The sequence below is a fragment of the Gracilinanus agilis genome, chromosome 5 (assembly GCF_016433145.1).
Source record: "Gracilinanus agilis isolate LMUSP501 chromosome 5, AgileGrace, whole genome shotgun sequence".
NCBI classification, from domain to species: domain Eukaryota; kingdom Metazoa; phylum Chordata; class Mammalia; order Didelphimorphia; family Didelphidae; genus Gracilinanus; species Gracilinanus agilis.
This window is the reverse complement of record NC_058134.1, coordinates 108,583,570-108,597,002: the sequence shown is the minus strand read 5'-3', so window position 1 is coordinate 108,597,002 and position 13,433 is coordinate 108,583,570. Positions and strand designations below refer to the sequence as shown.

The 13,433-nt window shown below is 38.6% G+C and overlaps 1 protein-coding gene across 1 annotated transcript in view; it reads left to right on the top strand.

Moving 5' to 3' along the window:
• Window positions 1–13,433, top strand: part of TMEM178B (transmembrane protein 178B) — a 443,620-nt gene that overhangs the window by 340,400 nt on the left and 89,787 nt on the right. The gene's annotated exons all lie outside the window — the stretch shown is intronic.

Here is a 13,433-nt window from a genome sequence, read left to right as displayed (position 1 = left end):
ATCAGACACTGCTGAAATGACTCAGCAACAACAGCGTGTGATGCGGGTATGTAAGGACAAAATCAAAACTAGCCTTGAGCTCAAGAATCAAGAAGGAAACTCAGAACGTGGGGCACTGTGCAAGTAGGAGACGGATGCCTTGCACAGCAAAGCATAGTAAATAGCATGAAGGCATATAGTACATGTAAAAAGGAGGAGAAGACATCTGGGGCTGAGGGTTGTAAAGTGATTTCCAGGAAGGGGAGCTCAAAGGGCATTAATTTCCCCCTACTTTACAATTTTCCCTCTAGCAGTGATGTATCTGGTAGGTGGTAGAAAGCTTCCTCTCTCAGGAAGGGGTGTGATAAGGTCAGGGATGATGATTTCTAAGCTTGTTATAGTTTTCTGAAGCTATAAATAAAAGCTTGTAGCATTTGTTATTAATAACCTGGTTGCTAGAAAACTCTCAGAGGCATGAGGCCTCTCTGACAGAATTCTGGGACATTTCTCTTCTTTTTCTGTCTTCTGATCACTGTCTGGAAACACACGTTCCAGTTAGGCCAAGAAATGCCAACCTGGTCAGAAATCTTAGCTGGAGATGGCAGACTGAGGAGATCAGAAACCACTTGGATCTCTGTGGTAGTGTTGTATACTCTTTTTTTTTTTTTCAGAGAAAAGAAACCCCTCAAAAAATGGTAACCAATTTCTCTCAAAGAATCTTGCTTTTAAAAATTCTTGCTCATTCCCTAGCTTGGTTACTTATTACCCAAAGGGGTATTTTTGTGTATTTTGCACTTGTTTGTTTGAGAAATTTTCACAGACTGTTCATCTACTGAAACTTGGTGATAATTTACTGAGAAAAAAAAGACACATATTTCATGAAGACTTCAACTGTTTCAATTTCCCATTCCCCATCGTCTTCTAGTGTCTACTGGTTTTCTTCTCAGTTGCTTTTTTCACTCAAGCTTCCCTCCATTTTGTCTTTGCCTCTTTCCTCCTCTGTCTTCTCTCTCCAACTTTTTTTTTGTTTCTTCCTTCTTTATCTTCCACCCTTCCTATTCCCTGACTTTTTTCCCTTCCATTTTCAGATTTTACATTCCCTTCACAATCACTCCATCTTATTGCCCTTCCCTTTCACAGATATGGAGGTGATCCCTGAATGCCCACTGCTTTATTTTCATTTGGAAGGCCATTTTTAAACTTCATCTCACAGATACTCTGTCACTCTTCCGTGACAGTTTATAATCTTTTTTATGGACCTTAAAACTATTCAATCCTGTGGCTCCCTAAAGAAAGCTTCTGGCACTAAATTGAATGCAAAGGGTTTTGGTGATGGAATTATTCCTTTTCATGGACAAGTTATTTATGTCTGAGGTCATTTTTTTGTTTGTTATAAGCACAAGTGAATGGTGTAACTGTGATGCTAGTCTCAGTGGCAAGTGAATGGCTCCAGTGATCAAAGAGGGAACAATGGATATGGCCATCTGATCTGCTACTTACATTATAACCTCATTTGAAGTTTGAATCCCAATTCTGCTATTTACTTAATGCCCCTGGGGAGCCATTTTTACCTCTCTGGGTCTCAGTTTCCTCACCTGCAAAATGAAAGGATTGGACTAGATGATCTCTAAGGCTTTTTTGAGGTCCTAAAACTTTAATCCTCTAAATTCTGGGACCCCAAGTTAATAAAAACATTTGCAGAGAAGCTAGGGTTTACTAGTATCAGTGAGGGGCAGCAAAGGCCATTTGAGGCAAGATCTGAATAATAACCACTTTATTCAATCAACAAACATGTGTTAAGCACCTACTATGTGCCAAACTGTAGGCACCGAGTAAATAAAACCAAAGTTAATCATTCTCTGACCTTAAGGAACTTAATTTTATTGGGGCTGATAACATGTATATATAGCTGTACATGTGAAATAAATCACAATTTTTGGGGATAACACGGCACAGGGCCTGGCACATAGTGGGTGGCTAATAATATTGACTGACTGGCAAAGGGAAATCACTAGCAATAGGACGATTAGAAAAGACCTCATATTGGAGTTGGTATTTGAGCTGAGCTTTGAAGGAAACTAGGGAGGTGAGGCAAGTATATTCCAGAGATGAAGAGATGGATGATGCTATGAAAAGAAAAAATGGCCAGTGAGTTAGTGGAGAGAATGCCAGGCATAGAGTCAGGAAGATCTGGTTTCACATCTAACCTCAGACACTTATTAGCTGTGTGATCCTAGGCAAGTCAATTGCCTCAGTTTCCTCATCTGTAAAATGAGCTGGAGTAATGAATGGCAAACCACTCTAGTATGTCTGCCAAGAAAACCCCAAATGGGTTCATGAAGAGTCAGACACAACTGGAAAACAACTGAACAACAATAGCCTAGAGTATGTAAAGGTGAGTAATATTTGATAAGGCTGGAAAGGTATTGAGCCAGATTTTGATGTACTTTAAATGCTAAGTAGAGGAACTTATATTGCATTCTAGAGGTAACAGGATGCTAACAGTTTACTGAGCAGAGAAATAATATGGTAAGAACTATGTTTCAGAAATATCGCTTGGAAATTGTGTGGAAGATGGATTAGATAGGGGAGAGACTTAAGGCAGAATGACCAATCATGAGGCTATTGCAAAAAACTGAATAAAAGATACCTGAAATAGTGTGGTTGCTGTGGAAGGAAGAAGGGCATAAATGGGAGAGATGTCATGCAAAAAGAATTGACAAGAGATGGGAATTGATTGGATATGTAGGGTGAGAGAGAGAATGAGAAATTAAAGACAAGTTATATATTTCAAACCTGGGTGACTACAAAATGGTGGCATGTTCAAGAGAAATAGGGAAGTTTGGGAAGAAAGGATTTGTTTTGTTGTTTCTGTGGAAAGATTCTGAACTCAGTTTTGGATATCTTCAGTTTGTCACGTCTATGGATAGGTAACTAGTTCAAATGAGGGACTTGATGCTGCTAGATCGGAACCCAGAAGAATAGGGATAGCTACATAGCTCTGGGAATTATCTGCACAGAGATATTCATTGAATCCGTGGGAGATGAACTATCTGTGGTGAAAAAAAAATTAGATAAAGAAATAGCAAAGGATGAACCAGAAAACTTCCATAGGTGGGGAAGGTCAGAATCAGAAAGGATCTGAGCCATTATTATACCAGAGGAAACATGTCTGAGAATAATCCAGCTATTTACTTTGGGTATTTCCTTAAGCAAACCACCTAACCTCCTTAAGCTTTCATTTTTGAACTATAAAATGAAAGATTATACTATGTAATCTCCAAAGTTTCTGTAAGGAATTCAGAGACAACTAGAATTGATAAAGTTATTTTAGAGACTAGAACCTTATGGATGGCTTCCCTACCTCTACTAACCTACCTAGCTAGCTAGGATTTAGTGGATACAGGCACTGTGGCAATAACTATAGCTTGGGATAGTAGAAGAAAGAAAGGAGAATTTTCTTTCCTAGGAGGATTTTAATTTAAAAGAAATCACAGAATTTCTGATTTGGAAGAGATCTCAAGATCTTATCCAATGATGTCAAAAAATGGAAATGGGGGCCCCTAAACCATAGATTAGAATCTCCAATGGGACTGCATATTGACTTAGAAAACCATGTATTATCATTATCTATGTCATACTCTTTTTTCATTTATTTTTGTTGCACAGGGGAATGTTACTGCTTGCCCTTCACCTTGTTCTTCCTAAATGTGACAATTACAGGTGAACACAATATTTCTGGTAAAAAACTAGGATTAGGGTATAGCAAGATGATTACCTCCCTAATCCCATCCACTATGATGCTCTTAATACAGCCCAAGATTGAATTTATTTTTTTATTTGCTAAATTCCATTTTGGTCTCATATGGAGTATGCAATGCACTAGAAAACATGAATCTTTTCCAGACATATTGCTGTCTAGCCATGCCTCCCCCATCTTGTACTTGTAAAGTTGATTTTTTTAAACCCAAGTATAAAACTTTACTTTCATCCCTACTGCATTTCTTCCTATTAAATTTAGTCCAATATTTATTTTGTTGACATTCCTTTGACATCTTTTCCAACATGTTAGATGTCCCTCCTAGCTTTGCTATCTGTGCATTCAATATGCACTCTATATATGCATTTATCCACATCATCGATAAAACTGCTAAACAGCACAGGGTCAAATACTGCTCTCTAAGCTACTCCAATGGAGATCTCCTTTAAAGCCGACGCTGGTCCTCTTTAGGTCTGTCCATTCAAACCAGTGCTAAATTCAAGTTTCTTGGTATTCTCCAGCTCACATTTCTCCATGCCTCCCCCAAGAATACCATGAGATTCTTTGTCAAATACTTTCCTAAAATCTAGGCAAATAATACCTATTGTATTAGTTGACCCATTATGCAATAACTGGTGGGGGGTGGGGGAAGAGGGGAAGAAAATGATCTTAGTTTGGTTTGATTGGAGTTTTTTAGTATGTTTTATTGATTCTTTTTGCTGTTACATTTAAGTCATTTCAAATTCCACCCTCTCCCACTGAACCCTCTTGTGACAACACACACCTGATAGAATGACTATCTCACAGTGTAGTCTCTATTCACCGTGTATATTCCGTTCTGGTTGGCTCTCACCTCTCTTGTGAAGGATGAGGTAGGTACGTTTCATTTTCTGTTCTTTGAAACCTTCGCTGGTTTTTCAATTACTCAGTGTCTGACTTGCTTTTAGCTATCTTTTCATTTTCATTGTTATAGTGAGTTTGTATTCTATCCTTTATGTTTTGCTTACTGTATTTTGCTTTACCTCTACTCACATGAATCTTCCCATTTCTCTCAACATGATTTCATATTGCACAATTATATTCGGTTTCATTCAAATAATTTCCCAATTAATGGGTACCCACTTGATTTATGCCTAATTTTTCATGAAACTCTGCTGGTTCTTTGGGTTCACTTTTTTACTTTTCTAGATTTTTCAGGAATCATCTCTTTCATAGGGCATTCTGTTCTATCTAGCAACTGAAGTCAAGTTCACTAGCCTAGAATTTGGTGATCCCCCATTATCCTCTTTTGGATGAAAAGCTGGTACATCATTTGCCCTTGTCCAGTAGTGTGGCATCTCTTGTTCTTAAGGCGCTCTACCTACTTATCTTGAATAAATGTATTTTATTCTATTTATGAGCATTCATCTATTTAATGAGCATCTATGAAGGGGTAGCTGTGTTTAAGGCAAACAATTAAGAATTCTCTTTTTTATGCCCTTCTATCTTCTACCCAGCCAGTTCTCACTTGAAGTTATACTAGGAAGTAAATATCCCAGTTCTTCTTGTCTTCTTTCCCATCTTCTCCTCTCCTTCCAACTCTAATAAAGAGAAAGGGTTCAATGGAAATGCTTGGTGACCTTCCCACTTGGTGAGAAAGACTTCATCTCGTTTTGATCACTGGATATCAAATACACTCCTGGGGGCTTCTGTATCCCTTGTAGACATAGTATACAGAAGGAAAAACATTTCTAGGACCCTTTCTCTACTAGTTTTATCTTTCTGCTAAGTTTTCAAGTGGTTAAAAATTTCCAATTTTCTGATTTCTCTTCTTTTTCCCTCTCCAGATTACACATTCTTTTCACATTCTCCCCCTCACTGCCTTTTCCTTCACAGATATAGAAGTGATCCCTGACTGCTCACTGCTTTATTTTCATTTAGAACAACTCTGATTTTAACTCATTGGTTTGTCACCAGTCCTCATTCCTTAGCTATTATCTCCTCCTTCTAAGACCACCCACCCCACTGTTCTAGCCCTAATCAATGCTCATTGAGACACAGGTTCCATTTTTTAGAATAATGTTGGCAAGGAACCTTTTACAAATCCTAACTCCCTATCTCCATACCTCCCACATCCTCATATGTGTTTGTGCATTTTATCTTACTTTAGGAAGATTGAAATTCTGTTGGCTTCCCCAGATCTACCCGGTTCCCCAAAACTGCTGTCCCTCTTTGGAATTTCGGTCCTGCTCTATCTGTTTAAAATGACTGACCTCTTGCTTACTTTCTTGTTTGTCTGTCTGAGCAAAATAAGAAATACAAAAGAAGTTGTTTTGCTTGAGATTTTCTGGAGTGAGAATGCAGAGAGAGAAGGCATTTCCATCCCTAGTTACTAATGGGACTTGCACTAGCAGGCTGGCTACGTGCCCAGGTTTATTGAACTTCACTACAGACAAATACATTCTGCCACCTTCTCTCTTGGGAACAGACATGGCAGAATCCCAGCGGGTCATTCCATCTGTCCCCTGGAGCCAGGATTACTTCCTACGATGAATCCTACCATAGCATTTTTTCCCTTCCCCATCTTAACTTTTAAATAAACCATGAAATGGAATTCCTCCCAGCAACTAGCAAAACCATCCATATGTTTGTAAAGAACCTGAGTTCATCTTATCTATTTCTCTGAATAAGAGAGGACTTGGACAATTTTAGGTCCAGTCCTCCTATATGTAGGAATATGGATAAGATGACCTCAGAGGTTTTTGCTTTTCCTTCCTAACTCAGTTTAGTTGATATGAAGGGGGTACTAGTACCAAGACATTAATAGGAAGAGTAATTGCTGCTGTTATGGTTGCCTCATCATTTTCCCCAATCTAGGTAAACTCATCTGCTTGAGTTCAAATCTGGCCTCAAACACTAGCTGTGAGACCTCAGGCAAGTCATTTAACCCTCTTTGCCTCAGTTTCCTTATCTGTAAAATGATCTGGAGAAGGAAATGGCAAACTACTCTACTCTCTTTGCCAAGAAAATCCCAAATGGAGTCATGAAGAGTCAGACATCACTGAACAACAACTAAAATTATGAAAACTGGAAATGAAAGAATCAAAGTTAGAACTTTCTCCTCTTTGTTGCTCTTCCCCCTTTGCTCCACAATAACCCTAAAAAGGCCTCTGTTTTTTTTTGTTCCTAGAATTGACCCCAAAACAGATGAGCCCAGAGGTTTGGGGAGACCCTGGGCTGTAGGTAACAACAACAAATAGAATTATTACTTATTTCTGGCATAAATATTGAAATAGATTATAGTTTGCTAGAAACTCAAAATAACACATAACTGGCCTTGGTGTCTTAAGATCTCATTTTGAATCCTAGTTCCGTACCATGTATGAACAAAAGCAAATAATTTAATTTTTAATTTGGGCCTCGGATTCCATGGTTGTAAAACGAGGAGATTGAGATAGATCAGGAATTCTTAATGTTCTTTTGGTGACATGAACCACTTTGAGAGTCTGGCTAAGCCTAGGGTCCCCTTTTCTGAATAATTCTATTAAATGTACAAAATTACATACCTCGAATTTGCAAGAAAATCTATTATGTTGAAAACATTGGTACTTAAAATAGTTTTTGAAATAAGTTTACAGCTCCTATATTGAGAACCCTAAGTACTAATAAATACTTCAATAGCTTCCTCTGTTTCCCTCTGCCACTTTATTATTTGGCAAGACCTAAAAAAATCAGGCATCTTCCAAGATTCCTAGAAACTTACTCTATGAGTCTCATGAGGAAATGGGACGTTCTTGTCTACCTTCTCCATCATTTCCCACCTAGTCTTCAATCTTCTGAATATTATCTTTGTCCTCTCCTAAACCTGCCCCAGGAAAACACTGTCCTCAATCTCCATTTTTTTCTATTTGTTATTCCTGTGAATGTTACTGTGAAAGGAAGGTCCATGATGCAATGCATTGGGTGCTGGACTTGCATTAAGGAAGATCTGAATTAAAATTCTGTTTCAGACACTATGAGGTCGTGGGCAAGTCACTTATGCTCTATTAGCCTCGGTTTTCTCCTCTGAAAAGTAGAAATAATAACAGCACCTACCTCCCAGGATTGTTATGAGGATGAAATGAGAACATATCTCAGGTGCTTTACAAACCTTAAAGTGTTATTTAAATGCTAGCTATTATCTTGGGATCTGGATCCTTCTGTACTGGGATAAATTCACCCAGGTAACAAACTAGAACCAAAGTGGGGAAGAACCCGCTACTTTGCTTCTCATGTTTCAGGCTTGGACATTCCCAGGCTAGGAAAATGTAAATTTTATACATGGGAAAGCAGAGGTTTAGAATCATATTGAGAAAGCTCAGGCTCTGGGGTCCTCTAGGCATATACCCACCCACGGAACTTATTAGATAATTCCATACCTTAGTGTGGAGAAAAAGTGGGAGCCACAGTGGGAGATTTCTGTATCGTTAGCCCATTGAGATATTGTGAAATGATTGTGGTTCCCATTTTTCTCCCACAGTAATATAATAAGAATAATAGTTAATAGTTACATGATGCTTTCTGGTTTACTGTAAATACATAAGTACAGACACATATACGTGCACACACATATATGTATAGACATACACATACATAATCTTAATTGACCCTCACAACAGCCCTATGAGGTACATACAATTATCCACATTTTATAGAGGAGGATATTGAGCCTGAGATAGGTTAAGTGACTTGCCCAGGGTTGTATAGCTAACAAGTGTCTAAGAAGAGATTTTATTCCAGATCTTCCAAACTTCAAGTCTATTAATTTATCCACCACTCAATACCACCTCCATGATTAAGGGCCCAAATGAAGTGTTGTCTTTAACTACAAGAGTTCAGAGAAAGGAGAGATGAGTGTCATTTGGCATAATTGGGGCAGAGGGAATGAAACTTAAGCTGGACCTTGAATGAAAAATATAATTTGGATAGTAGGGAGAAAAATATTCTGAAGTCAAGACCTTGAGACATTTACTATTATTTAAGTTTCATTTTCTAGGTAGTTACATAGACACTAGTTAATTCCTCCTGGATCTTATATTGAAATTACTGTCACCAAGTGAACAGTAATGTGTATTTAAGATATGAAGATGCCATAAAGAAGCTGACCTCAGGCACAAATAACAGAGAGAAACAGTAAAATCATGTATTTCCATATTCAAATATCCTTTTTATACAAAATGCAATTCTTATTAAAATATGGGTAAAAGGTACGGTTGGTCAGGGCAGCTCCTGATGATCTTGATGAACTTACAGGTTATATAAGTCTTTGTCTCTGGGGAGGAAATTGCCTTCCCATAGACAGGTTAAAAATGTCCTTTGGAGACTTTTAAAGAGGACATAGACACCTCCTGGTTGCTTTCCAGTGTCTGAGGTTGCCACCAAGATGACTAGCCGGCTAAGGGGTCAGAAGATTGGACTATTGTCCAAGGAGCTGCCTCTTTGCGATGACAATATGAGAGATATTTTTGCTTTTTCCTTGGATCTTTCTTCCAGTGTGTGAAGAGGATGGGTTTCTACCCTGTTCCTTTCCCCTTACCCCCACCATCTTTTTGGTAACCTACAAAAAATTTATAAGATTCATGATTGGACCTTCTAGAGAGAAAGGAATTTCTTGGATGGTATGCTTCATGGAGAAAGAAAAATATTTCCCACATGGTCCCTATGACCTAAGCAGAAAGGAAGGGGGCCATCACTTGGTGAAGCAAGAGGTCTGGCCCTTACTACCTCCACTACAACTGTGAAAAGGTCAGATAATTCATAATAAGAAAGGGCTGCTGCTCTATCAATAGTGCAAAAAAATATGATTGAGGGCTGAGTGCTTATGGGCAACTGAGTTCCTTATGTGTTTTCCCAATCTCTTTTTGGACTTCTGTGAATCCTTTGTGTCTTTCAGCATTTTCTGTGGGGTAAAGGCTATCAATACCCAATTTATATTTATTACCATAAGATCTCATAGAGGAATGAAAGACTCTATTAACTACATTTGGAACTTTTTATGAATGAGTACACTTAAGCCATATTTGGAGGTTGACCAAAGTAAATGCTAGTTACGGGTATAACATCTCCCAAAAAGAAAATGACCTTGTCTTAGCCCACAATGATTGGATTCAACACCCAGAAGTCTTAAGTCTTGGGGAGATGCTGACCCATGGGTAACAACAGCAAATGTATTTATTACTTGACACAAAACCTTTTAAATTTAATGTAGTCAAAGTTATCTATTTTACATCTCATAAGGTTCTCTATGTCTTGTTCCATCATAAGTTCTTCTCCTATCCATAGGTCTGACAGATATGCTATTTTGTACTCCCCTAATTTGTTATGGTATCTTCCTTTGTTTCTAAATCATGTATCCATTTTGACTTTATCTTGGTATATGGTGTGAGATATTGGTTTCTGCCTAGTTTCTGCCATACTGTTTTCCAGTTTTCCCAGCAGTATTTTTTTTTTTGTTGAATAGTGAGTTCTTTTCCCAAAAGCTTGGATCTCTGGTTTTGTCAAATGCTGAGTTACTTTAATCATTTTCAAATATATTTATTACTTGTTATTTCAAGTTTAGATATTGAGATATACTATGTATGGTTCACCTGAAGTGAGCCACCAGAGCAAATGAGGTAACCAAGACAGTGCTGGGATGCAGTAGCAATTTGCTAGGGAGTTGCCAAGCTGACTGGGATGCACGATGGCAGAGACAGAATACAAGTCTATAAAATAAGACCCATTCCAGCTTTAGCTGATGAGGGATCAAAACAAGGTGGCTGCGAGTACACCTAAGATGAAGAACTAGGTACAGAGTCAATATAGGCAATTGGGTGTGAATTGGAGACTGCACTAAATCAGAGATAATACATGCAGATAGGAAACGAGGTAGCATTCATGAAGCCGAATTGTACTCTGTCAGGACTGAGTAGGTATAGACATCTTTTAGCAAGCCTCACTTCTTGTGACTCTCTTAGGCTTTTACAGGGCACACTGTCTCCTAGACCGGGTATCTGACAGACAAGGTGATACAAATTTAAAAAAATAGAACCACCGAGGTACAAATGAGAACTTCCCTCACTAGGCTTAACTGGTTTAAACGCTGGTTAACTTTTGTCCTTGGGTAAATTCACTCTGATTCCTTTCCTAGATTCAGATATCTGCTGGACTTGTGCTCCATTTAATATTGCTTTTGAGTTTAATGTCTCTTCATGAGCCCTTAACAAGTTGCTCACATTTTCTGGAGCAAAGGCATCAGTTTTCCTCTTTGAAAAGAAGTTGAGTCTGCTAGCTTTCTGCTTCCCTCATTGTCAAGTTGAAAAAGTCCTTCTGTATTTGTTTTCCTAATATTTCAAAATGAAAGGAGGGCTCCTATATGCAGCATCTCCGTAGTAATGATTGTCTTATTCCAATCAAGAAGTGATTCTGTAAGACAATCACAAGTATACATCTCCTAACTTGTTCCCAAGTCATTCTTTTGGCTTCTGTCCTAGCTTTGTTCTACATCTACATAGAATACTAAAAATTATACTTTCATCAGCCCAGCATGTCCTAACCCCTTTCAGTCCCATAAAAAGACCTTGTTTGTCTTTCTGTAAGTATTTTATAAAGCAATTTTAATAGAACAGTAAGAGGTTTCCTGAAAGATGCCTACCTCTTCTCCTTCTCCTTCCTCCTCTCAACTATGACATAGCTGTTCAGTTCCTTTGGGAGTTTTCCACACCCCAAGGTAAGGAGGCCTCAAGATCTCCATTCCATTTTTAGATAGATTTCTTATAAATGGTTGATATTGATCACAAGGGTAACTGGATGAAAGATTACCCCATTATTTGGGGGGGGAAACAGCAAAGAACTCAAAGTACCTATCTGATTGATGATGAACCAAAAGTCTTACATTCATCTACAAAAGGCAGCACCTTTTTGGCCTAAAGAAATCATTCTCTGAGAAATTCAAACTAAAGCAAAGTTTTAACCTAAATTACTTCAATAATTATTTCAAAACCCTGCTTTATCCATGTTTGTCTGGTCATCAAATTCCAAGAGATGTGAAGATCTGATGAATCTATTTAACCATTTTTAACAAGTCCAGAGGATTTTTTTAATGGGAAAAATCCTAGCTTTCCTAAATTTGCTTATGGTCTATTTGTTTCATGTATGGAAGACTTGCTTTCCTGAATATATTGAAAGTTCCTAGAGGATAGGTTCTATGGTTTTTTTAACCCCCTCCACAAATCCCTTATGACTCTTACAATCCCTAAAAAAATCTTGAGAATGCAGGCAGTGCTAAATTAGTCAAATGGAATAGAAATCAAAGGAGATGACTAGGGTAAGGCCAACGGGGACAGGTCAATCCCACACTCAATAAACCCAAGAAGTTCAGTCTCTCTGTTTCTACATTTCCAAATCTAAATGAATTCTAGAGAATGACTTGGCCCCCAAACAAGCCTTGGCTGATCCACATTATTTCAACAATGGAGAAGAAAGACTCCTTCTTCTTCTAGGAGAGAAGAGCTCACAGGGATCCAAATTCAATTGCTATTTTGGCTATATGGGTCAGAGGTAAGTCACGGACTGACATTTTTGTCACTATCTGAAATGGATTCTGGGTCAGGTAATTCCCTCCACGTGCTCTCTTTACACCATCGTCATCCAGGACTTGGAGAAGATTTCCAGTCAGCAATGTAATTTTTAGCAGCTTTGGAGGATTTTTTTTCTTAATGGGGGGGGGGGGGGAAAGGCAAAGCTTTAGAAATCTGTATGTCATCCATTTTTGTTACTTGGCCATGTTGACCCCACCCCCTACCTCCTGCTCCATTTCCCCATGTCTTGCCCACTTGTATTCTGTCACCACATGTCTCACCCACTCCTGTTCTGTTTCTGTGTCTCCCATCCACCCACTCTTGCTCTGTTCTTCTGTCATACAATAAAAAAAAATGATGCATACTACCAACCTTCAGCATTATTGTTGACCACTCCCCTTTTTCTCATTAATCCCCCCCTTTTTTTAACCAAATCCATTACCCACTCTCTTTCTCTAATCTCTTCCTTTCTACGCCCATCTCCTCACTTTCTTTACTGCCTCTCAACCCCCCCCCCAGCCCTCTCACCTGTCTCCCTCCTACTCTTTTGGAGTATGTCTGCATATTTTTGTATTGGGATGTGTATATATGCTAGAAATAGCTGAGATGTATGTTATGTCAGCTGCTACAATTTCCTAGCTTTGGTTTTGAAGTTTCAACATTTAGGCTGATTTGCCTCTCTTCAGTACGGGTATTGCAATTTGGGCACGGAGCAATGAGGTGGTACAGTCCTGTGGTCCGAACCAAAAGGCTCATTATGCCCCTGAGATGTTCTCCCAGAAGTAGACGGAGGAGACTAGCATGATTCTCCACCTTAAAACAACAACAACACTTTTTTTGCTTCACTGAAATAGCCAAGTTTATTCTGAAGTCTGTCAACTCACTGAACCCTGACATAATTTTCTCTCTGTAGCTGAGAAAGATTCTCAGACCTTAATTGCTCCATCCTGCAAAGTAATAATCAAGCGTAGCATTTCAGAATTGGAAGAAAGACTCAGGGCCATAGGCTTACAGATATAGAGCTCAAAGAGACTGTTTACTTTAAACCCTTCATTTTAAAGTCTAACCTTAAAGGATATCTGGTCCAACCTCCCTCTGCATCGTCCCTTCTGCCCTAT